This window comes from Triturus cristatus, chromosome 9 (genome assembly GCF_964204655.1).
Source record: "Triturus cristatus chromosome 9, aTriCri1.1, whole genome shotgun sequence".
Classification (NCBI taxonomy): domain Eukaryota; kingdom Metazoa; phylum Chordata; class Amphibia; order Caudata; family Salamandridae; genus Triturus; species Triturus cristatus.
Window position 1 is genome coordinate 451,164,300 of NC_140592.1, and position 27,727 is coordinate 451,192,026.

Genomic DNA, 27,727 nt, shown 5'->3' on the forward strand with positions numbered 1-27,727 from the left:
CCTCCAGGACCTCGCAGCTGGCATAGGGGCCGCCCCAATTTATGGCGCAACTGACCGGGGAGTGATCTGACACGAAACGTGTGACCTCAATGTCTTCTCTGTGCGTGAATCCAGCTACCAGTCTTCTGTACAATCTACTGAATGTATTATGTGTGGCCAAATGACAAGTCCACCTTCTGAATAGGATAACTCATCCACCGATTGTCTTCTATGCCCATGTTTTGCATTATCTCGTAAAGCACTGTAGTCATGAGCGGTTTGGTATCGTTCTGGGGGTCCCATGTCTAGTTTAAAGTTGAAAACACTAAAATACAATTAAAGTTGCCTAGCCACATCAGGGGTGAGTCGACATTTTGTGTTATCAGGTCCTGAATACTATGGAAGGAGGAGGGGTTGTCATTGTTTGGGGCGTAGGTGTTCAATATAGTCAGGTTACGTCCTTCTAGGGTTCCCTGAAGCAGGACAAACTGACCCCCCACATCAACCTCCATGTATGATAGCGAGAATGGGATCCCTGGCTTCACCCAGATTAGTGTGCCCCAGTGTATGTAGAATAAAAGGAGTAAAAGATCTGCCCTCTACCATTTTTTTAGATAAACGTGTGGCACCTGCGTCATCCAAGTGTGTTTCTTGCAAGCATGCTATGGGGATTTTGTGTCACTTCAAGAAGGTGAGTACCCTGTATCTCTTGGTAAATGTCCCTAATCCTCTGGCATTCCAGGTCAGAATTCTGAGATCAGCCCCCGTCATCGTTGGAGATCCTGGGTGTAAGCCTTCTGCCTCTCCGCCATGCCCGGGCCCCTGCCAACAGCTGTTCAAACATTAACAAAAACTTATAATGGAAAGCAAGCCCCCTCCACCCATCAACAGACAAACATAATACAACCAGTCGACTATCTATGCCCTCCCCAAGCTTGTGCCAGGACTTGCACAGCATCCCAGCCTGTCCAACAGAAACCAGCTAACAGGATCCCAGCCAGCCATTCACATCTGCCTGGATCATACCTGTTTCTTTCTGTTCGAGGCCACACTCATACAGAGGTTTCGTATGCTCCGACTGTTAGTTGTGTTTCTCCCACCCACTTCCCTACGGTATGTACAACTTGGATGATCGTCACACCAATGCAAGGCACAGCCATTGCATGCGCTCCTCAATCATTCCCAACAGCATTCCACCCCTCCCAGGCACTCGTCAGTCCAAAACCCGTCATGCCATCGCATGTTCTTGCACCTGTTTAGGATAGTCTGGATAGGTAGCTATTCTACTTTCTACTGTTGCCAAAGAGGTCACGGGTCGCTCGAAGGATGCTGTTCCTGCCGCAGTAGATAAGGATTTTAGCTATGCTAGTTTTATGAGGAGCTCCTGGCGGTGGCACCAGCACTCTGTGCACCCTTTCCACTACAGAACAAAACATTTGGACAGGCTCCTTAGCATGAGTTCAGTCCACACCCAATCCTCCACAAATTTCTCTGTAGAGTCCCCTTCCCCTTTTTCAGGGAACCCTAGGACACAAATATTACTGCAACATGAGTGGCCCTCTGCATCTTCTGCTCATCGTTCCAGTTCATGGCTGTGTTCAATTGCGCCATTTGACACTTAAGGACTGCCACTTCTCCCAGTAGTTCTGCAGTGTTGCCTTCAAGGGATGTGACTTTGTCTGCGACTATCCCCAGGTCTACCCATAGGAAATTACCATCAATAGACACTGTCTCTATTTTGTGTTCGAGCGTGGTCTGGTAACCTTGGATTGCTATATAACACACAAAAGGGGGCCTAGAGGAGGTTTTAGGACCAGCGCGGGCACACTCCCCGTTAATATATTCAACTCACAATGAGCCCTTGGGTCCAAAATGTAAAGCTACTGAGTATGTGGAATATACCAGACACCAAAATTGGAAACCGATTGGTACGGGGAAGGTATCCCTTTTTAAGGACGGTTCCCCTCACACACCTCAGGGAAGCTCAGGGATGTTTTTCAATTTGAGCACATGGGTTGCACTAAGAACCCTATGTGAGCGTGGTGTGTGAATGAATGTATTGTGCAGTGCTAACGTGCATGTGAAAGTGAATTAAAACTGCCCACAGAGCTAGCTGTCAAAAACTTTATTTAGCTACCCAGTGACAGGATTAAAAACAATAAGCTGGATAATGAGACACGTATGTAACAGCTCGAATGAGTGCCCAGAGGCGAAACGCTGGACATTCAAGAACAGGCCCAATTTAATAGTCCAGAATAGAAATATAGAAGTGGTTCATTGTACAGGGGCTGGTCCCATGATCTGTTTTTGAAGTTGTCCAGGCTGGCCCCAGTAGAGCACAGGCAGTGCCCCAGCACAGTACAGTGGGGGCCGTGCGGGGTCCAGGGAATTCGTTCCCTCAGTGTCTTGACCCAATCATAAAAGATGAGAGTTCATCGGCCCCTGTTATTATCAGTCAGCGTATCAGCCAAGGGTTCACCACCATGGGCCCCGCTGGGTGGGGAGGGACGGTATGTATGGACTGTGCTGTGGGTCACACTGCATGGTGTTCAGGGCTTCTTTATTGAGTGCTAGGTATTATTACATCATCCCACAGGGGACTACAGCACCTCATCGTTGCCTTCTTATCAATGTGACGTCCTGGTTGTAACCTGCCTCTTTCAGCCACGACCAGGCAGGGACACCAGACAGGCTGCTGCAGTGAAGAAGCCTGTGCAGCCACCGGCCGGCTCTGTACGTAGTCGTTGGTCTGGGGCTTGACAGCCTATAGAGGGCACACTTGTCCGTTTCTCCCCTGGTGACCCCCTTACTGGGTGTTGATTCAGGCTCGTCTGGTAGATGAAGGCGGGTGTTGCGCCACTGCACCTGGAAGTCGCAGGCCAGTGCTGACCAGCAACCCCGCCCCCACCTGGCCTGCTCACACTGCCCTATCTCATCCACTGGGCCCGAAGCTGCTGGGGCCAGTATGGACTTCTGCTGCTTCTACAGCAGCCCTGGGCAAGCAATCATGATCCTGTACTGAATTATTTTTTTAATAAACAATTATTGATTTTGGAATAAACAAATAGCAACGTAACACACTTGACCAGTTTTTCGCAGCATCTTAGAGTACAATTATATGGATAAGGTACAGATAAGCGTATTGATCTACAACCACAGCATATGGACATTACCTTTATAGATATCGGCAGATGACAATTCTAATCAATCTAGCTGGTTCGTCCACTTGCCCCAGACCCTTTGTTATTTAGTGGGGCAGCCCCGAGCCTCGAACAGGGGTTTTTCCTTGTACTGAGTTCTTAACTACGCAGGTACGTTTTGTGCCTAGTTACGCTGAAGTGCCGGTGAACTGTATACATTTTGCAGGATCATTCAGGATTATGTTTTCTGGCTGGCCAGGAGCTCAGTGGCTCACGTCCTGTCGGCCATGTTTCCAGGCCGCCGTGCCCCAAGCAGTTCATTTCTAAAGCGGCTTCAACTGGTACACACTTTGCTGCAGCTCTTATTTCCTTTTTGTGGGACTCAGAAGAAGACAAGAGGAGAACTATGATCTCTCATAAAGTATCTGCATTTGAGGTTTTCATACCTCCTCAGTGTGACTCAAGCATGCATCTGTACACACAAAAGCTCAGCTCAAGAGTCCATTTTTACTTTCCATCATCCAAGAATGAGGTGAAGTGACTTTTGCATTTCTTGCAAAAGTACTCAGCCTGTCACTCCACTTCTGAATTGTCCTCTGTGATGCACATCATCCACCACCATCACATCTTGACCCCATTTTAGATTGAGAAAATATTTGAAAATATATGCCTGATGCAACTTGTGTGACAAATAAGCTGAGTGAGAGGTAATGATCATGAAATAATTATGTTACAAAATCATAGTGAATCTCGAGATGGAACTGATATCTATAATTCAACTATGATCTATATAAGCCTCCAAAAAAGCCAGCTTCTAAAATCAATGGCGTCAATCACTACCATAATGTTTTCAAAATCTATACAAATGCCATCTTAAGATGCTGCAGTTCCTGCTGTGGAGGGCTTGGCTGAGGGGAGTGGGTCCTACTTTGTAAACCTCTGAACATTATATTGAAGTTATAGAGAGTGCATATGTGGGTGGTATAGGAGCATAGGAATTTCAATGGTCTTGGTAAGGAATAATGCAGGAAGTGCAGGCGGTGGTAGAGAAGCAAAAATACATCAAATGAAGTGCATTAATAAATATACTATTTCCTCCACCAAAGTATTGCACTTTCAATAAAAAAAATTTCGAACAGTCAGTAATTTACATTGACTCAATTCATTGTCACATGATGTTTGTTTTGAGCATGTTTTATGAAGACAATGCAGTTTCAGTAACATTAATGGATAAAACATTGAGTTTTGATACAAAGCTGATAAGCAACGAATTCCTAAAATCGGATGCCGGATAATTTTGGACATTCTCCAGCTATGAATGTATCTTCTAGGAGCTTGATGAGGTTCCAGTAGTTCTCATTGTGTGCTCGCCCCATCCACCCTGACTGGGATCACCCTGTCCAGCAGAACTCCCAAAAGGAAAGCCATTTACCACCACCTGCCAGACAATGCTGAGAGTTAATAGCCCTGCCTAGAGCAGCCACTGAAGAGATACTGGTGCCAGCAGCAGCCACTGAAGAGATACTGGTGGCAGCAGGACATGGCTCAATATGCCCTATAGACCAACCTCCATCCACAATGCAGGCCATGAATAGGATGGTAGCAACTCCTGTGAGGAAATAGCTATCCATGGAACAGTTATGACCTGGCTGTTTGCCTATTTAGAAACTTTAGAAATTAAAACAGGGAACAGTTCAAGGATTAAACTTTGAATAAAAAAAGAACAGAAAGGAAAATTAAGCAGGCTGAGATGCCAAAATGTCCCGTCAGCCATGACAATTTTGGGCAATACGAGGCTGGAGAACCACGCATCCTTTTGTCTAACTTGGTTGTGAAAACAATTGTGAGCAAATAATCCCGTTGTCACTTAAGGGGAGGGTGAGCTCACAACACATTCTCAAAAAGTTTCAATCAATTTCAATCAGGTATTTATAAAGTGCAACTGCTACTCATGAGAATGTCCCAGTGCTAAATAAACTGCACCAATTCACCCGATCCACAGAGTAAAACCCTCAAAATGCCCAGTCGAATAGCCAGGTTTTCACAGCTTTCTTCAAGAGATGTCACCCCCTAATCTTGCTGCAATAGAGCAGGAGTTGGTTCAATGCTTGTGCTGAAAGAGAGGAGAATAACGCCCCTCCCCACTTGTTTTGTCTGAATCTTGGCACCGATAGTAAGATGGAGTCAGACAAACGGAGGGCTCTAGGCAGGTGATAATACTGTAGTCTCATCGAAAGATAATGGGGGCCTGTATCATAGAAAGCTCCTTGAGTCAAGACGAGTGCCTTACATTGAATTCTCTCCCAGACAGGTAGCCAATGGAGATCCTTCAGATGGGGAGAAATTGACGAATGCCTAGGCAATTTTTAAGAGTAGTCTAGCTGCTGCGCTCTGAACAATCTGCGATCTCTTGAGCAGATAGCCAGGCAGACTCAGGTACAGTATATTAGCATAATCTATGCGTGACATGACTACAGCATGGGTTTCTGTTCTCTGTGCCTGGAAAGAGAGCAGTCTCATGAACTTTTTTAATGATTTTAATAAGGTAAAGCGTGAACCGACTACAGTAGAGATCTGTGAGCACATGGAGAGGTTAGAATCCAACTTAACCCCTGTATTCCATGCCAGAACGGAAGGGTGAGAGGGTGAGAGGGAGGGTCAGCCCACTCGGGCCATACCTCCTGGTCCCAACTCGGCGTGATATCTGTTTTTCCAGTGTTACACTGGAGATTGCTAGCCCCATCCTCTTGAAAACGGCTGCCAAACAGTTCTTAAGGGCTCCGGGGTATCCTTGTCCATCGAAAGAAGGAGCTAAGTATCATCTGCATAAGCTACATTGTGGATCCAGAAGGATCCCACTAATGAGGCCAGGGGCACCCTATAAATATTATAAAGAGTTGGGCTGAGCTCTGTGGAACACCACATTTAAGTTCTTTTTGATCCAAGGAATACAGGACCAGCCAAACTGCATTACTTCGATTCTTCAGAAAAAAGGGAAACCAAGCAGAAGTGCAGTCAATCACACCTACCTCACCTAGACGTTATAACAGGAGGGTGTGGGAAACAGTGACGAATACTGCTGATGAATCGAACAGGACCAGGTCAGTCCGTTTACAGTGATCCTGTGCCAATTTAATTGAGTCAGCTACTTCAACCAAGGCAGTCTCCGTGCTGTGTGGTAGTCTGAACCCATATTGTGAAGGTTGAAGAAGTTTATGCTGTTCTTAGTAAAAGGATAGCTGTGCCTTAATTAGCTTTTTCAGCATCTTAGAGGCAGCAGGAAGTAACTAAATAGCCTGAAATTGGCTGGATGCTTTCTCTCAGCCGATGGCTTTTTTAACAAGGTAATCAGTCTAGCTACTTTCTATGCAAGACGGGACTCTAGCTGATTGAATGGAAAGATTGAATAAATAATAAAAAATGGGGTTAATGGATTTAAAACAGCAGCCAAGAATGTGGGGAGGACAAGGATCCTCTGGTGAGCCCGACTTGCATGACAGAGTAGCTTGTTTAGACTCCTTGAGACAAATCTGAAAATTTTCACACAGCTTATCCTTGACCACTCGCACGTTGCCCGTAGATGTGATCTCGATGTCATGTGAAGACCTGTTTAGTTCTAGATTGGTCACAATATTGACAATTTTCTCCTCCCAAAAATTCTAGAGATCCTTACTCAGTGTGGCCAACGCTCTGATAGGCTGTGAAAGAGACGTAGGTTGGAGGAAAAAAGTAACCGGATTGAAGCCTTGACGTGGGCTATTACCTGTGGAAAGTATTTGTTCAGAGAAAAAGGTGGTTGAAGCCTGTCTTATCGACCTGTGATAATGCTTCAATGCCAGCCTGTATATCATCCTATACTCCCGCGAATAATGCAGTCTCTACTGCCTTTCCAGATGTTTACAGCGTTTTCTTATTGCTGACAGTTCCAAAGAAAACCAAGGTACAGGAAGGTGTCTTGGTTGTCCAGTATGTTTTTTGGGTCTCCCTTGTTTTCTAATTCTAGAAGCCACCTATTTGAGGCTAACGTGTCAGCCCCCATGTTTCCACTTAATATGGACTACAAACCCCTTAACACGGACTCCAATTCGGCACCTTAGCCTTCGCCCATCCCCTATAATATCAAGGGGTGATTCGCCCATCTCTTTCCTTAAGGGCCCTATTCATATCCCAAGTAAAGTAGATTAGAGAGTGTTCTGACCATGGAATAGCTACTACTCTTCGAACTATAACTTCTCTATTTGAGAAGAATGTGCCCAGCCTGATGAGTCAGACAGTTAACAAATTGATTAAAATTTAGAGATGACAGCATTTCCAGCAAAGCAGTCACTTGCACATCTGTAGCATTATGAATATGTATATTAAAGTCCATGAGGAGATTGAAATTCAAGAACTGCACTAGGTGACTTGCAATGGCATCATTGAGAGTTTCTCAGGTACCCCAGGGGCCAATAGACCAAGGCGTCTGCAAGGGATAGTTGTGCTGAGATAAAGATGCAGAGCCCTAGGGCCTCAGCGCCTATGAGGTGGGGAATGGAAAAGGTTGAACACTTAAAACTATTCTTAAATACAATAGCTCCACCACCACCTCTGCCGCATACTCTGTCCATGTAAACCATAGAGTAGTTAGATGGTACGGCCAAAACAATATCTGTAGCGGAAGTAGCATTAGTCCAGGTCTCAGTTAAGAACAATAAATCCATCTGTTCATAGCTGAGTAAATCAAAAATGTAAAATAATTTTTTTTTATGTAAGGACAGGACATTTAACAAAATTGCTTGAAGGTCAGGATGTGCCCGCCTCAGCCCTCCCTGGAAACTAGATGCTGCATGCAGCCTCTTTTAGTTCTCCAGCCACACAAGATCTGACCCCCACTCATCACAAACTCTGGGCCACCAATCTTGGTTAGCCTGTATCCCACCCTCGCAGTGGTGTAACGAAACTTGAGGGGGCCCCCACTGCAGGGTGGATGGGCCCCCTCTGGACTCAATCTGGAGCTCCCCAGCCAAAGTGTGGTGCTGAGGGGGCCACCTGGAGGTTGAGGGTCCCCTGCATCGCGCGGGGCTGCGAGGGCCTGTGTTACGCCCCTGCACCCGCACAGAGTGGGGTGGGTCTCAGCCTGAACAATTCATGAACAGAATAAGATAAGCGCGACGGAATACAGGGCATAAAGTGAGCAGCATGACTAGTGCTGGACACAGGCTGGGCACGGAGAGGCGCAGACAGACTTGCCTTTGCTGTGACTTTGGAGTGCCAGTGGCGTGTCCGTGTTGCGGTGCTGCTTATAAGGGGAGAATTCATCCCCTCACGAGAAACTAGACCTCTACTTTCAAGATGGTGGTGTTCAATGGCATACAAATGGCTGATCAAAGTAGAAAACACTTCCTCACTAAAACCCACCTAAAAGCAGACCAAAAACATGCAGATCAAATTTATACAGTTGGTAGGCTAACATCAGTTTAAAAAGTATGCAAATAATGCAACTGTATGGTCTAACAACCCTGTGAATGGTTGTAGGCGGCCTAAAGACACGTCTGCGCTGTGGTGCTGCTTATGAGCGGAGAATGCATTCCCTCCTGAGCAACTACACCGCTAACTTACACAATGGTGGTTCTTAATGGCACATAAATAGCTGATCAAAAAAGAGAACACTTCCCCACCGAAAAGTTGTATCATGAAAAAAAAAGAAAATGTATGATTCCACAGCTGGCACTCAGTTGGGTAACACATATAGAACTCACAGCCCCACTTTACATTGCTCGTTACATCATATAGGGCACCACAAACAACATTAATAATTCTAGCATTGAGGGCATCATGAATGGCATCAACAATGACGTCATTTATGATATTATTCACAGGTATTTGTTTCTGTTTCTCTTCATTTTAAACTAAAGTAATTAAGAACCTTTTTGCAGTAAAATTATTGTGTTGTATGAAAACCTCGTGTTATCACTATTCACATTTCCAAACTTTAGAGACTAACATATAAATATTTTAAAAAATCAAATTTTTATTAGTTTGTCAAGGTGTTTTTTTTTTAACAAGAAGTGAGTTGGTTAGTAATAAGGCATATAATTAAGATTCAGATTGATTGGTGGGCTCATAGTCTTTGTAAGGTAAACTGCATTGCATAGGCTATATGATGGAAACAAGAGACTAAGGGCCATATGCACAAAAACATTTTTGCGGTCAAATCACGCCGTTTTTGACCGCAAAAATACTTTTTGATAGGTACAAACACAAATTGCAATTCAGTAACATGTTGCAAAACTGCAATTTGTGTTTAGCAATTTGCTATTGGGAAGGGTCGTGTTTAGGGCGTCCCTTCCAAATACTCAATTACAGTGCCACGTACAGGGGCAGCTCCTTCGTTATGGCATTGAAATATCGCCCCCCTGCTGAATGCCAGCAGAGGCGAAGGAGGCAGGACAAAAACTAACATAATAATAAAACATTTTTATTATCATTTTATATTTAGCCCTGCAGGCTGCGAGCCGAGGGAGGGACATGGTCTCCCACCCTGACACTGCAGCTGCAGCACCAGGGAGGAGGGGGAGTGGGGGTACTGCCAAGTGCTCATGAAGGTTTGGCCAGCCCTCTGGGGCTGGCCAAACCGTCATGCCCACTTAGCCTTTCTCCATCTAGCTGCATTGTACAGCTGGGTGGAGAAACCAACACAGGCTCCCACTCTATGTCTAAGCGCTGAACCGAGGAACTCAGACCAATCCCAGCACTGCTCACATGCTGTGAATAGCCTTCCCAGCATGTGAGCAGCTCTGGGATTGGGAGCCTGTGCAGTGTTCAGCTGGCTCCTGGCAAGAACGCAAGGATCGGGAGCAACGTGACGGCCATGGGAGCAGGTAAGTTTTCTTTTTTTTAATTTATACTTGGTTCTGTGTTTTTTGCTTACCTCCCAAGCCCACCCACTTCATACTACGAGTGGCCGCTACTGGCTATGTATGAATGTTTTGCAACCATATTACAGTCGCAAAACATTCAGTTTTTTCCGACTCCTCAAGGGGGGTGGTAACCTTAAAAAATTGGCAGGCCCCTTCCCTTTTGTGACTGTTGAAACACATATTTTACCAACTGCCTTAAACTTAAACATTAAATTTTTTTTGTTTTTGTTTTAACACATCCCATATTTCTTTAAGGAAAAGGGGCTTCATTAAAAAAATAGCTTTTTTAAAAAGCAATCGAAGACATTGTGGTCTGCTGATCCCAGCAGGCCACCATCCCTGTGATGGCTGCAATTCTGAATTGGGAGCCACCTTATTAATATTCATGAGTTAGGTCTATTTGTGACCCATTAGGAGGTGCTATCTGAAATATGTACGTTTTCTTACATTAGGAATTGCAATTCGGAATAAAATCGCAATTCCTATTTTTTAATACATGTGGCCCAAAATTACATTCAAAGCTCCATGATGTTGCTAAAAATTGCCATTGCATACATTTTTAATTCCAAGTGATTTTGTTGTCAAAGAAAATAATATTTGATTAAAGAGGAAATTCAGTATGTACATGTTAAATCTTTTTAATTCAACTGCATAATATACAAGGATGTTAAAGCCAATAGGTCTAGCTAGCACTTTAGTCTTTCCTAAAGCATTAAAAAAGCCTGCTGTATCAAACAAAAAATGTGTTCTGTATACAATGCATCAATGAGAACAAGAATTGAATGTATGAGAAGTCATGTACTTTTGAGTTGTGAAATTGTCCCTCTTATACTATAATGCAACTACTCCATTGTAGAGGGAAGAATACATAAGCAGGATTCTGGAAGCAAAAACACCCTACTACTCGAAGCAGTACAAGTGTAGTACAAATACTTCACTGGAGCGGCAACAAAAATACTACCACAACAGAAACACTTCATCAGATGCAAGAGATGTTGAAAGGTGAATTCTCAGGTTGTCACATGCACATTACATCAGCAACAGATTTCCTGGCATTGATGAGGCCACCAAATATTTCTTTGGAAGAACAACATGGGTGTGCCACATAAAATGCATAACAGACAGCTGTACAGAAGAACAAGTGGCGACCACAGGGATCCTGAGTCACTGGTTGTGCTGTCCTTGTGCCTCGACTGTCTTTCTCTAACACAGTTCATGGTAATGTGAAACAAGGTTTGATTTTTTCTTTTTAAACAAAATGTTATTGTTTTCCTTATATAAGTGCACAGGCATGAATTGCATTATAGTACACATGTGACGAAAAACAATAAAAATAGCATGTGCAATACGGATGTTACAACTTAATTCTATACATGCATTAGTTGCATTGTATGCAATATAGGACTCATGCTCTACAGGATTAAGCATATAGGGCCAGATGTAGGAAGCCAAATTGCCATCGCAAACGCTGAAATTCGCAGAATTTCAGTGTTTGCGATCGCAATTAGGCTGTGTGCAATATAGGTAGGCAAATACCCTCTCGCAAAATAAGGAATCGCAAAAATAGGAATGAATGGGAAGGTATTCCTTGATTGCGAATCTCAATTTGTGATTCGGAATTAAGGAATATTAAGGAATCGCAATTATTTTTGCGATTCCTGCATGCATTCCATTTTGCGAGTCCTTAATAGTGATTCGGTAAAAAACGCTATTAAGGACTCGCAAAACTGACTTTACCTACATCTGGCCCATAGTGTACTGTTTGTAAGCATTGTATGATTCTAATACAGCCCTAATCTTCTAACATATCTAATCAAACCCTCCCTTCCCTCCCTTCTATGAGGCGTGTCACATAAAGCAGTAATCGTCCTATCGTTTGAAATTGCAACAGGTAAGGTCTACTAAATTAGCCAGTGCTTAGTTTAGGGAGAACTATTTATGTCAAGTGTAGGGGGAACACCCATGCGCAGTATTTACGATTATCCTTTTACATAGTGAGCAGGGGTTATTTATCATTCCAGTTCATCATGAGGTGACACAAGGTTTGATAGCAACACTTACAGCAAAAATTCAAGAGCAATGCACACTGATCCTGTGCAATGACTGTTGGTATCTACATAGGGCTTTATTTAGAGTTTGGCGGGTAGATTACTCCGTCACAAATGTGAAGGATATCCTGTCCGCCGTATTACAAGTTCCTTAAGAAATAATCGATTTGTAATACGTTCGTGACAGAGTACCCCATCCGCAAACTCTAAATCAGGCCCATCGTTCTTAATAGGGAAGATATGTGGTTTTTGGCCGCTGATTTTTTACAATTTTCACTTCTCCCAGTTATGTATCTTTTTTAGGTTTGAAATCCCCAAGTCTAGCACTTTTTTCACTCAGATATGTTCTATATAAAATTAAATTCCAGAATAAATGGGAAAACTTTGTTGATTCGCAGAATTTCAGTGTTTGCGATCGCAATTAGGCTGTGTGCAATATAGGTAGGCAAATACCCTCTCGCAAAATAAGGAATCGCAAAAATAGGAATGAATGGGAAGGTATTCCTTGATTGCGAATCTCAATTTGTGATTCGGAATTAAGGAATATTAAGGAATCGCAATTATTTTTGCGATTCCTGCATGCATTCCATTTTGCGAGTCCTTAATAGTGATTCGGTAAAAAACGCTATTAAGGACTCGCAAAACTGACTTTATCTACATCTGGCCCATAGTGTACTGTTTGAAAGCATTGTATGATTCTAATACAGCCCTAATCTTCTAACATATCTAATCAAACCCTCCCTTCCCTCCCTTCTATGAGGCGTGTCACATAAAGCAGTAATCGTCCTATCATTTGAAATTGCAACAGGTAAGGTCTACTAAATTAGCCAGTGCTTAGTTTAGGGAGAACTATTTATGTCAAGTGTAGGGGGAACACCCATGCGCAGTATTTACGATCATCCTTTTACATAGTGAGCAGGGGTTATTTATCATTCCAGTTCATCATGAGGTGACACAAGGTTTGATAGCAACACTTACAGCAAAAATTCAAGAGCAATGCACACTGATCCTGTGCAATGACTGTTGGTATCTACATAGGGCTTTATTTAGAGTTTGGCGGGTAGATTACTCCGTCACAAATGTGAAGGATATCCTGTCCGCCGTATTACAAGTTCCTTAAGAAATAATCGATTTGTAATACGTTCGTGACAGAGTACCCCATCCGCAAACTCTTAATCAGGCCCATCGTTCTTAATAGGGAAGATATGTGGTTTTTGGCCGCTGATTTTTTACAATTTTCACTTCTCCCAGTTATGTATCTTTTTTAGGTTTGAAATCCCCAAGTTTAGCACTTTTTTCACTCAGATATGTTCTATATAAAATTAAATTCCAGAATAAATGGGAAAACTTTGTTGATTTTCCTAAAAGCTTCTTTTCAAAGCCACCTAAACTATTAAACGATTAAAATTGTCTTCCTGTTCTATACTGTCTGAAACAGGCTCTAAACCAAGCTCCAATGACCCACAGAAATTGCAGGTCTTTAAGTGAATTTGATATGCAGCTGATTCTAAGGGGCAGACCTGGGTGGGGAGGGTTGGGCGACCATGGTCTTTATTAAGAGACAGTTGTGCATAGTTGAAGGTCATGTGCAGTGGGTTTTAGAGGAATGGGTACAGGGGACATGCCTTGTGCCTAGCGTCCGTGCTCCCATAACCCATTACACACAACTCCACTTAAACACACAAGGTTGTGGCCACCAGGGAAAAAACTACTTAGCCTTTCTCCATCTAGCTGCATTGTACAGCTGGGTGGAGAAACCAACACAGGCTCCCACTCTATGTCTAAGCGCTGAACTGAGGAACTCAGACCAATCCCAGCACTGCCTACATGCTGGGAATAGCCTTCCCAGCATGTGAGCAGCGCTGGGATTGGGAGCTGGGAGCCTGTGCAGTGTTCAGCAGGCTCCTGGCAAGGACGCAAGGTTCGGGAGCAACGTGGCGGCCGTCGGAGCAGATACGTTTTTTTTTTTCTTTATACTTGTTTCTTTGTTTTTTGCTTACCTCCCCTGCCCTACCACTTCATACTATGAGTGGCCGCTACTGGGTATGTATGAATGTTTTGCAACCATATTACAGTCGCAAAACATTCATTTTTTTCCGACTCCTCAAGGGGGGTGGTAACCTTAACAAATTGGCAAGGGGGCCCCTACGGGGGCCCCTTCCCATTTGTGAATGTTGAAACACATATTTTACCAACTGCCTGCTCTTAAAAATTTTAACTTAAACATTTCATTTTATTTTTTTAAACACATCCCATATTTCTTTAAGGAAAAGGGGCTTCGTTAAAAAAATTTTTTTTTAAAAAGCAATCGAAGACATTGTGGTCTGCTGATCCCAGCAGGCCACCATCCCTGTGATGGCTGCAATTCCGAATGGGTTGCAAATTGCGAGCTCCCTCATTAATATTCATGAGTTATATCTATTTGTGACCCCATTAGGAGGTGCTATCTGAAATATGTAACTTTTCTTACATTAGGAATTGCGATTCAGAATAAAATTGCAATTCCTATTTTTTGTACATATGGCCCAAAATTCCATCCAAAGCTCCATGATGTTGCTAAAAATTGCCATTGCATACATTTTTTTTATTCCAAGTGCTTTTGTTGTCAAAGAAAATATTATTTGATTAAAGAGGAAATTCAATATGTACATGTTAAATCTTTTTTATTTAATTGCATAATATACAAGGATGTTAAAGCCAATAGGTCTAGCTGGCATTTTAGTCTTTACTAAAGCATTAAAAAAGCCTGCTGTACCAAACAAAAAATGTGTTCTGTATACAATGCATCAATGAGAACAAGAATTGAATGTATGATGAGTCGGTGTACTTTTGAGTTGTGAAATTGTCCCTCTTATACTATAATGCAACTACTCCATTGTAGAGGGAAGAATACATAAGCAGGATTCTGGAAGCAAAAACACCCTACTACTCGAAGCAGTACAAGTGTAGTACAAATACTTCACTGGAGCGGCAAAGAAAATACTACCACAACAGAAACACTTCATCAGATGCAAGAGATGTTGAAAGGTGAATTCTCAGGTTGTCACATGCACATTACATCAGCAACAGATTTCCTGGCATTGATGAGGCCACCAAATATTTCTTTGGAAGAACAACATGGGTGTGCCACATAAAATGCATAACAGACAGCTGTACAGAAGAACAAGTGGCGACCACAGGGATCCTGAGTCACTGGTTGTGCTGTCCTTGTGCCTCGACTGTCTTTCTCTAACACAGTTCATGGTAATGTGAAACAAGGTTTGATTTTTTTTTTTTAAACAAAATGTTATTGTTTTCCTTATATAAGTGCACAGGCATGAATTGCATTAAAGTACACATGTGACGAAAAACAATAAAAATAACATGTGCAATACGGATGTTACAACTTAATTCTATACATGCATTAGTTGCATTGTATGCAATATAGGACTCATGCTCTACAGGATTAAGCATATAGGGCCAGATGTAGGAAGCCAAATTGCCATCGCAAACGCTGAAATTCGCAGAATTTCAGTGTTTGCGATCGCAATTAGGCTGTGTGCAATATAGGTAGGCAAATACCCTCTCGCAAAATAAGGAATCGCAAAAATAGGAATGAATGGGAAGGTATTCCTTGATTGCGAATCTCAATTTGTGATTCGGAATTAAGGAATATTAAGGAATCGCAATTATTTGTGCGATTCCTGCATGCATTCCATTTTGCGGGTCCTTAATAGTGATTCGGTAAAAAACGCTATTAAGGACTCGCAAAACTGACTTTACCTACATCTGGCCCATAGTGTACTGTTTGTAAGCATTGTATGATTCTAATACAGCCCTAATCTTCTAACATATCTAATCAAACCCTCCCTTCCCTCCCTTCTATGAGGCGTGTCACATAAAGCAGTAATCGTCCTATCGTTTGAAATTGCAACAGGTAAGGTCTACTAAATTAGCCAGTGCTTAGTTTAGGGAGAACTATTTATGTCAAGTGCAGGGGGAACACCCATGCGCAGTATTTACGATCATCCTTTTACATAGTGAGCAGGGGTTATTTATCATTCCAGTTCATCATGAGGTGACACAAGGTTTGATAGCAACACTTACAGCAAAAATTCAAGAGCAATGCACACTGATCCTGTGCAATGACTGTTGGTATCTACATAGGGCTTTATTTAGAGTTTGGCGGGTAGATTACTCCGTCACAAATGTGAAGGATATCCTGTCCGCCGTATTACAAGTTCCTTAAGAAATAATCGATTTGTAATACGTTCGTGACAGAGTACCCCATCCGCAAACTCTAAATCAGGCCCATCGTTCTTAATAGGGAAGATATGTGGTTTTTGGCCGCTGATTTTTTACAATTTTCACTTCTCCCAGTTATGTATCTTTTTTAGGTTTGAAATCCCCAAGTCTAGCACTTTTTTTACTCAGATATGTTCTATATAAAATTAAATTCCAGAATAAATGGGAAAACTTTGTTGATTTTCCTAAAAGCTTCTTTTCAAAGCCACCTAAACTATTAAACGATTAAAATTGTCTTCCTGTTCTATACTGTCTGAAACAGGCTCTAAACCAAGCTCCAATGACCCACAGAAATTGCAGGTCTTTAAGTGAATTTGATATGCAGCTGATTCTAAGGGGCAGACCTGGGTGGGGAGGGTTGGGCGACCATGGTCTTTATTAAGAGACAGTTGTGCATAGTTGAAGGTCATGTGCAGTGGGTGTTAGAGGAATGGGTACAGGGGACATGCCTTGTGCCTAGCGTCCGTGCTCCCATAACCCATTACACACAACTCCACTTAAACACACAAGGTTGTGGCCACCAGGGAAAAAACTACTTAGCCTTTCTCCATCTAGCTGCATTGTACAGCTGGGTGGAGAAACTAACACAGGCTCCCACTCTATGTCTAAGCGCTGAACTGAGGAACTCAGACCAATCCCAGCACTGCCTACATGCTGGGAATAGCCTTCCCAGCATGTGAGCAGCGCTGGGATTGGGAGCTGGGAGCCTGTGCAGTGTTCAGCAGGCTCCTGGCAAGGACGCAAGGTTCGGGAGCAACGTGGCGGCCGTCGGAGCAGATACGTTTTTTTTTTTCTTTATACTTGTTTCTTTGTTTTTTGCTTACCTCCCCTGCCCTACCACTTCATACTATGAGTGGCCGCTACTGGGTATGTATGAATGTTTTGCAACCATATTACAGTCGCAAAACATTCATTTTTTTCCGACTCCTCAAGGGGGGTGGTAACCTTAACAAATTGGCAAGGGGGCCCCTACGGGGGCCCCTTCCCATTTGTGAATGTTGAAACACATATTTTACCAACTGCCTGCTCTTAAAAATTTTAACTTAAACATTTCATTTTATTTTTTTAAACACATCCCATATTTCTTTAAGGAAAAGGGGCTTCGTTAAAAAAAATTTTTTTTAAAAAGCAATCGAAGACATTGTGGTCTGCTGATCCCAGCAGGCCACCATCCCTGTGATGGCTGCAATTCCGAATGGGTTGCAAATTTCGAGCTCCCTCATTAATATTCATGAGTTATATCTATTTGTGACCCCATTAGGAGGTGCTATCTGAAATATGTAACTTTTCTTACATTAGGAATTGCGATTCAGAATAAAATTGCAATTCCTATTTTTTGTACATATGGCCCAAAATTCCATCCAAAGCTCCATGATGTTGCTAAAAATTGCCATTGCATACATTTTTTTTATTCCAAGTGCTTTTGTTGTCAAAGAAAATATTATTTGATTAAAGAGGAAATTCAATATGTACATGTTAAATCTTTTTTATTTAATTGCATAATATACAAGGATGTTAAAGCCAATAGGTCTAGCTGGCATTTTAGTCTTTACTAAAGCATTAAAAAAGCCTGCTGTACCAAACAAAAAATGTGTTCTGTATACAATGCATCAATGAGAACAAGAATTGAATGTATGATGAGTCTGTGTACTTTTGAGTTGTGAAATTGTCCCTCTTATACTATAATGCAACTACTCCATTGTAGAGGGAAGAATACATAAGCAGGATTCTGGAAGCAAAAACACCCTACTACTCGAAGCAGTACAAGTGTAGTACAAATACTTCACTGGAGCGGCAAAAAAAATACTACCACAACAGAAACACTTCATCAGATGCAAGAGATGTTGAAAGGTGAATTCTCAGGTTGTCACATGCACATTACATCAGCAACAGATTTCCTGGCATTGATGAGGCCACCAAATATTTCTTTGGAAGAACAACATGGGTGTGCCACATAAAATGCATAACAGACAGCTGTACAGAAGAACAAGTGGCGACCACAGGGATCCTGAGTCACTGGTTGTGCTGTCCTTGTGCCTCGACTGTCTTTCTCTAACACAGTTCATGGTAATGTGAAACAAGGTTTGATTTTTTTTTTTAAACAAAATGTTATTGTTTTCCTTATATAAGTGCACAGGCATGAATTGCATTAAAGTACACATGTGACGAAAAACAATAAAAATAGCATGTGCAATACGGATGTTACAACTTAATTCTATACATGCATTAGTTGCATTGTATGCAATATAGGACTCATGCTCTACAGGATTAAGCATATAGGGCCAGATGTAGGAAGCCAAATTGCCATCGCAAACGCTGAAATTCGCAGAATTTCAGTGTTTGCGATCGCAATTAGGCTGTGTGCAATATAGGTAGGCAAATACCCTCTCGCAAAATAAGGAATCGCAAAAATAGGAATGAATGGAAAGGTATTCCTTGATTGCGAATCTCAATTTGTGATTCGGAATTAAGGAATATTAAGGAATCGCAATTATTTTTGCGATTCCTGCATGCATTCCATTTTGCGAGTCCTTAATAGTGATTCGGTAAAAAACGCTATTAAGGACTCGCAAAACTGACTTTACCTACATTTGGCCCATAGTGTACTGTTTGTAAGCATTGTATGATTCTAATACGGCCCTAATCTTCTAACATATCTAATCAAACCCTCCCTTCCCTCCCTTCTATTAGGCGTGTCACATAAAGCAGTAATCGTCCTATTGTTTGAAATTGCAACAGGTAAGGTCTACTAAATTAGCCAGTGCTTAGTTTAGGGAGAACTATTTATGTCAAGTGTAGGGGGAACACCCATGCGCAGTATTTATGATCATCCTTTTACATAGTCGGCAGGGGTTATTTATCATTCCAGTTCATCATGAGGTGACACAAGGTTTGATAGCAACACTTACAGCAAAAATTCAAGAGCAATGCACACTGATCCTGTGCAATGACTGTTGGTATCTACATAGGGCTTTATTTAGAGTTTGGCGGGTAGATTACTCCGTCACAAATGTGAAGGATATCCTGTCCGCCGTATTACAAGTTCCTTAAGAAATAATCGATTTGTAATACGTTTGTGACAGAGTACCCCATCCGCAAACTCTAAATCAGGCCCATCGTTTTTAATAGGGACGATATGTGGTTTTTGGCCGCTGATTTTTTACAATTTTCACTTCTCCCAGTTATGTATCTTTTTTAGGTTTGAAATCCCCAAGTCTAGCACTTTTTTCACTCAGATATGTTCTATATAAAATTAAATTCCAGAATAAATGGGAAAACTTTGTTGATTTTCTTAAAAGCTTCTTTTCAAAGCCACCTAAACCATTAAACGATTAAAATTGTCTTCCTGTTCTATACTGTCTGAAACAGGCTCTAAACCAAGCTCCAATGACCCACAGAAATTGCAGGTCTTTAAGTGAATTTGATATGCAGCTGATTCTAAGGGGCAGACCTGGGTGGGGAGGGTTGGGCGACCATGGTCTTTATTAAGAGACAGTTGTGCATAGTTGAAGGTCATGTGCAGTGGGTTTTAGAGGAATGGGTACAGGGGACATGCCTTGTGCCTAGCGTCCGTGCTCCCATAACCCATTACACACAACTCCACTTAAACACACAAGGTTGTGGCCACCAGGGAAAAAACTACTTAGCCTTTCTTCATCTAGCTGCATTGTACAGCTGGGTGGAGAAACCAACACAGGCTCCCACTCTATGTCTAAGCGCTGAACTGAGGAACTCAGACCAATCCCAGCACTGCCTACATGCTGGGAATAGCCTTCCCAGCATGTGAGCAGCGCTGGGATTGGAAGCTGGGAGCCTGTGCAGTGTTCAGCAGGCTCCTGGCAAGGACGCAAGGTTCGGGAGCAACGTGGCGGCCGTCGGAGCAGATACGTTTTTTTTTTTCTTTATACTTGTTTCTTTGTTTTTTGCTTACCTCCCCTGCCCTACCACTTCATACTATGAGTGGCCGCTACTGGGTACGTATGAATGTTTTGCAACCATATTACAGTCGCAAAACATTCATTTTTTTCCGACTCCTCAAGGGGGGTGGTAACCTTAACAAGTTGGCAAGGGGGCCCCTACGGGGGCCCCTTCCCATTTGTGAATGTTGAAACACATATTTTACCAACTGCCTGCTCTTAAAAATTTAAACTTAAACATTTCATTTTATTTTTTTAAACACATCCCATATTTCTTTAAGGAAAAGGGGCTTCATTAAAAAAAAAATTTTTTTTTAAAAAGCAATCGAAGACATTGTGGTCTGCTGATCCCAGCAGGCCACCATCCCTGTGATGGCTGCAATTCCGAATGGGTTGCAAATTGCGAGCTCCCTCATTAATATTCATGAGTTATATCTATTTGTGACCCCATTAGGAGGTGCTATCTGAAATATGTAACTTTTCTTACATTAGGAATTGCGATTCGGAATAAAATTGCAATTCCTATTTTTTGTACATATGGCCCAAAATTCCATCCAAAGCTCCATGATGTTGCTAAAAATTGCCATTGCATACATTTTTTATACCAAATGCTTTTGTTGTCAAAGAAAATATTATTTGATTAAAGAGGAAATTCAATATGTACATGTTAAATCTTTTTAATTTAATTGCATAATATACAAGGATGTTAAAGCCAATAGGTCTAGCTGGCATTTTAGTCTTTACTAAAGCATTAAAAAAGCCTGCTGTACCAAACAAAAAATGTGTTCTGTATACAATGCATCAATGAGAACAAGAATTGAATGTATGATGAGTCGGTGTACTTTTGAGTTGTTAAATTGTCCCTCTTATACTATAATGCAACTACTCCATTGTAGAGGGAAGAATACATAAGCAGGATTCTGGAAGCAAAAACACCCTACTACTCGAAGCAGTACAAGTGTAGTACAAATACTTCACTGGAGCGGCAAAAAAAATACTACCACAACAGAAACACTTCATCAGATGCAAGAGATGTTGAAAGGTGAATTCTCAGGTTGTCACATGCACATTACATCAGCAACAGATTTCCTGGCATTGATGAGGCCACCAAATATTTCTTTGGAAGAACAACATGGGTGTGCCACATAAAATGCATAACAGACAGCTGTACGGAAGAACAAGTGGCGACCACAGGGATCCTGAGTCACTGGTTGTGCTGTCCTTGTGCCTCGACTGTCTTTCTCTAACACAGTTCATGGTAATGTGAAACAAGGTTTGTTTTTTTCTTTTTAAACAAAATGTTATTGTTTTCCTTATATAAGTGCACAGGCATGAATTGCATTAAAGTCCACATGTGACGAAAAACAATAAAAATAGCATGTGCAATACGGATGTTACAACTTAATTCTATACATGCATTAGTTGCATTGTATGCAATATAGGACTCATGCTCTACAGGATTAAGCATATAGGGCCAGATGTAGGAAGCCAAATTGCCATCGCAAACACTGAAATTCGCAGAATTTCAGTGTTTGCGATCGCAATTAGGCTGTGTGCAATATAGGTAGGCAAATACCCTCTCGCAAAATAAGGAATCGCAAAAATAGGAATGAATGGGAAGGTATTCCTTGATTGCGAATCTCAATTTGTGATTCGGAATTAAGGAATATTAAGGAATCGCAATTATTTGTGCGATTCCTGCATGCATTCCATTTTGCGAGTCCTTAATAGTGATTCGGTAAAAAACGCTATTAAGGACTCGCAAAACTGACTTTACCTACATCTGGCCCATAGTGTACTGTTTGTAAGCATTGTATGATTCTAATACAGCCCTAATCTTCTAACATATCTAATCAAACCCTCCCTTCCCTCCCTTCTATGAGGCGTGTCACATAAAGCAGTAATCGTCCTATCGTTTGAAATTGCAACAGGTAAGGTCTACTAAATTAGCCAGTGCTTAGTTTAGGGAGAACTATTTATGTCAAGTGTAGGGGGAACACCCATGCGCAGTATTTACGATCATCCTTTTACATAGTCGGCAGGGGTTATTTATCATTCCAGTTCATCATGAGGTGACACAAGGTTTGATAGCAACACTTACAGCAAAAATTCAAGAGCAATGCCCACTGATCCTGTGCAATGACTGTTGGTATCTACATAGGGCTTTATTTAGAGTTTGGCGGGTAGATTACTCCGTCACAAATGTGAAGGATATCCTATCCGCCGTATTACAAGTTCCTTAAGAAATAATGGATTTGTAGTGCGTTTGTGACAGAGTACCCCATCCGCAAACTCTAAATCAGGCCCATCGTTTTTAATAGGGAAGATATGTGGTTTTTGGCCGCTGATTTTTTACAATTTTCACTTCTCCCAGTTATGTATCTTTTTTAGGTTTAAAATCCCCAAGTCTAGCACTTTTTTCACTCAGATTTGTTCTATATAAAATGAAATTCCAGAATAAATGGGAAAACTTTGTTGATTTTCTTAAAAGCTTCTTTTCAAAGCCACCTAAACTAGTAAACGATTAAAATTGTCTTCCTGTTCTATACAGACTGAAACAGACTCTAAACCAAGCTCCAATGACCCACAGAAATTGCTGGTCTTTAAGTGAATTTGATATGCAGCTGATTCTAAGGGGCAGACCTGGGTGGGGAGGGTTGGGCGACCATGGTCTTTATTAAGAGACAGTTGTGCATGGTTGAAGGTCATGTGCAGTGGGTTTTATAGGCATGGGTACAGGGGACATGCCTTGCACCTAGCGTCCGTGCTCCCATAACCCATTACACACAACTCCACTTAAACACACAAGGTTGTGGCCACCAGGGAAAAAACTACTTTTTTTGACCCCTGGTTTGACTTTACCTCTTTTTCCTCATTCAACCCACTGCATGATATGTTACTCCCCAAAACTAGCTGAATTTGCTAATTGGCAAATCTCGTGTAGATTTGTCAAAATGTGCTGCAGAGCAACTTAACAATCATTTCTACGTCACTATTGCCAAATCTTAAAAACCTATGTATGGTGCCAATCCATGGCGACTAGAATCATGTGGGGTGGGGGTGCAATATTATGCAGCAGGGTTAACTCCATTAAGCATCAAGAAAAGATAAATCATGCAGGCTAATACAGCACATTTTGGGCCTTATGTAGGTGGCCTGGCATTTACCACTTCATAAATACCGAATCATACCGATTCGGTATTTATGAAGTGGTAAATGCTATGTAGGTATTCCTGCGGTAAAAATTACCGATTCGTAGAAATTAGGTAATTACCGAATCGGTATTTACCGATTCGGTAATGAGGCATACCTTCCCATTGATTGAATCAATGGGAAGGTATGCCTCATTAACGAATCGGTAAATACCGATTCGGTAATGGGGGGAACACAATCAAGGGTGGCAGGGTGTCACATTGACACCCTGTTGCACCCCTGATTCCTGCATGTGTGCACATGTGGCACACATACATGCCCTAAGGGCAAATATGTCTGCCACATTGCACACTTCTAAGCGCTTGAAATTGCATTTACAGAGCCATTCTTCATTTACCACCAACTATTAGTTGGTGGTAAATACCGACTCCACACGACACCCACACACTCCCCCTACATATCATTACAGGATTCGGTATTTACTGAATCGGTAAAATTACCGATTCGGTAATTTTACCGATTCGGTAAATTACCGATTCGGTAATTTTACTGATTCGGTAAATTACCGAATCCTGTAATGTGCCCCCTACATTGCAAAAGCCTAAATACCGGTCGGTAACGGTATAATTACCGAAAATCGGCCGTTACCGACCGGTATTGGGCTACCTACATGAGGCCCCTTGTGTGGTATTACCCCATTATTTTGACATTTTTACACATTTTAACACTATCTGGGCAAAGGCTTCACCTTATTAGTACCACTTTGACACCAAACACATAAAGAAGTAACAGAAAGGTGACTGACTAGTCAACCTTAGTGAATTGCCTCCTACTGCACACCCACATGTGCTGCAGCATTTTTAGTAATTTTGAATCCGTTTTAGCTAGAAACAAGTTTTTTGGGGTGAAATCTTCAGATAATGGATTATGTGGCAATAGCGGCAAACCCAAAATTATGCGGAAAAATGCGGCTGCCACAAATTTGCATAGTTCCCAAGGCCTGGCTGTAAAATATGTGCCATTTTTCCATGCAGCGGTATGAGTGTAGACAAACAATTTCTGATGTGGAGTCCTTGCCCGCCCCTATCACTCTCATCTCTAGCTTCAAAGGGCAGCTGCGGCTGCTTCTGAAGACCCATCACCGATAAAAGCCTTTGTTGCCTCGGTGCTTGGAAGCAGACGTTTTGTCTCGCTCAGTGGCTGCGAACTATGAAAATATACACTGTAAACACCGCGGATCTAAAAGGACCTGCTGCTAACACACTCGTGCTGGCGCCACCCCTACCGCCTCATCTCCGAGAGAGGGCGAAAAACTAGGTCAGTGCAGCCGGGCCTGCCCGGAATCTAATGGTTTCAGGATCCCGCGCGGTCAGGGGATTGGTTGCACTAATGGCTTTTTAAGTCTAACACGAGCAACGTTTCCTCTGGAGGCTCTGTAATTAACACTCGCGTTAATTTATTTTTTTCTACTCTGCCTCCACCCAATCTCGTTTCCATTTTTTTGCTGGCTTCTGTGGAGAGGTAAGACTGAAAGTTATGAGAAATTAATTAAAAAAAACGACAAATATTTGGAATCTATACAGATGCGAAGAGGGTAATGCGATACTTATTTCCCTTATTCACTGCGGGAAGGGGAGTTGACTCACGCAGTGGGTCATGATGTCCCTCCTCTGTCTCAACAATAGCCATGGTATTTTGCTGGCTCACAATACCCTAGTCCAATTCAGTGCCAGGGCTGGTTGGCAAATCACTTTCCTTATTTTTTTGTATTACTTTTTCTACATGTCATTTTTGATTACTTTTTTAGCGAACATATGCTTACCATCTTACACTGCTGCAATTTTAGTTTTTATAACTTTTACACTTTTAATGCCTATGTTTGATGCTTATGTTCGGAAACTAAATAAATACATTTCAGGTTTGCCAAGGCCTGACCACTTGGATTTGCCAATGCTTGATTGATTGAATGGAGGCTCTCTAGTTAATGTTGATACCATTTTCTACACTGTCACTACACAATTTCGTTTTCATTTGTTTTGCTGGCTCTACTGAAAAGACGAAGTTTGAGACATAGGGGCATGTTATCAAGCACGGCGTTAAAATTATCGCTGCTTTAGCGGCAGAAAACTGCAGCTAAAGCGGCGATAATGGGCTTGATAATATGCCGCAGAGAATTCCAATAGAAGCCCATGTTGACACCAGAACAGGGTCTTCTATGGGAATTCTCAAGAGCATATTATCAAGCCCATTATCGCCGCTTTAGCTGCAGCTTCCTGCCGCTAAAACGGAGATAATTCTAACACCGTTTCTTGATAATATGCCCCTAAGTTTGAAAAAAACTATGGGGCATAATATCAAGACAGGCGATAAAATTATCGCTGCTTTAGCGGCAGAAAACTGCAGCTAAAACGGCGATAATGGGCTTGATAATATGCCGCAGAGAATTCCAATAGAAGCCCATGTTGACACCAGAACAGGGTCTTCTATGGGAATTCTCAAGAGCATATTATCAAGCCCATTATCGCCGCTTTAGCGGCAGTTTCCTGCCGCTAAAACGGCGATAATTCTAACACCGTTTCTTGATAATATGCCCCTAAGTTTGAAAAAAACTATGGGGCATAATATAAAGACAGGCGTTAAAATTATCCCTGCTTTAGCGGCAGAAAACTGCAGCTAAAGCGGCGATAATGGGCTTGATAATATGCCGCAGAGAATTCCAATAGAAGCCCATGTTGACACCAGAACAGGGTCTTCTATGGGAATTCTCAAGAGCATATTATCAAGCCCATTATCGCCGCTTTAGCTGCAGTTTCCTGCCGCTAAAACGGCGATAATTCTAACACCGTTTCTTGATAATATGCCCCTAAGTTTGAAAAAAACTATGGGGCATAATATCAAGACAGGCGATAAAATTATCGCCGCTTTAGCGGCAGAAAACGGCAGCTAAAACGGCGATAATGGGCTTGATAATATGCTCTATGGAATTCCAATTAAAGCCCATGTTAGATGTCCTTCACATCTAACATGGGCTTCAACTGGAATTCCATAGAGCATATTATCAAGCCCATTATCTCCATTTTAGCGGCAGTTTTCTGCCGCTAAAGCGGTGATAATTTTATCGCCTGTCTTGATAATATGCCCCTATGTATGTTTGTGAGTGTGTGTGTGTCAGAAATTTAGACTGTTTGAGGTGCATATTTGAAAACCTAATGTTCATGTGGAAATAGATGAACTGTGAGAAATTAACTCTCATCTGCAAAGGCGTTTTAGTTACACCTTGCACACAGTCCTCTGGCCTCCTAAACATGATACATGATCCAGTGGTGCTAGGCGACTCTGGGAGTGCAGGCTGTGGCTTTTATATTTAATATAGACAACAAATAAAATAAAACATTGTCCACGTGCTCTGAGCATTTCCCTACGTCCACAATGGATGTTTGCACTTCTGGTTTCATTTTCAGAGCTCCAGAAGTGGGGTATAGTGGACTTCGGCCATCTTGGATTTCAGCCCAAGATAAGGAGCTCAGTTCACTTTTCATTAACTGCCTTTATTTAACTGTAGATCCCATGCTCACTTGCCTGTTGTACTGCTTCCTTGGTCTTCTTCGACTATGATCAATGGCCTCCACATCCTTCGGTCACTCCTGCTGATTCTGGGCTTCGCTTGCACATCTTGGATTTATCGTGAGACCTCCCCACACGTTCAGAATGGAATTTTCGTTTTTTTCTTCTCATTTTCCCTAGTGTAAGATTCTTCCATCCTCTGCTGTATTCCTCTCTTATCTCATGTCCTGGCCTGTCCTAGCAGGAAGTTAGGTCAAATCAATTGCAATTAAGGTTTTAGGGACCAGCTTGTGTCCATGTTTCTCTTCTGGTCTCATTCTTTCATTCCAGTCATAGTATGGGTTCATTAAGTAAAACTCTAATGAACCTGGCAATGTATTATCATATACTCTATGGACCTTAAAAGGTCACTATTCCTATAATTCAGGTTTGCGATTAAGGGTGAAGTTGTAATAAAGGATTTTAAGAGTCCAAGGTCCCAAGTCCAGTATCAATTTCCTCACCGTTCACATCTAAGAGAATAATTAACAGATTTTCACTAGACCACATTCAGTGATATTCCATTCAGTAGTTTTTGCTCTAGTATAGATCAAATTCCTATGGAACTCAACATTTCTTCCCCTTGGCGGACCTGCAAGAAACCTGAAATAACAAAACCGAGCTAAACATGCTAATTTTCTGCCAGATTCTGTGCACATTGATCAAATTGCATTGTTATTAGCAAATTAATTTTATTATGACCA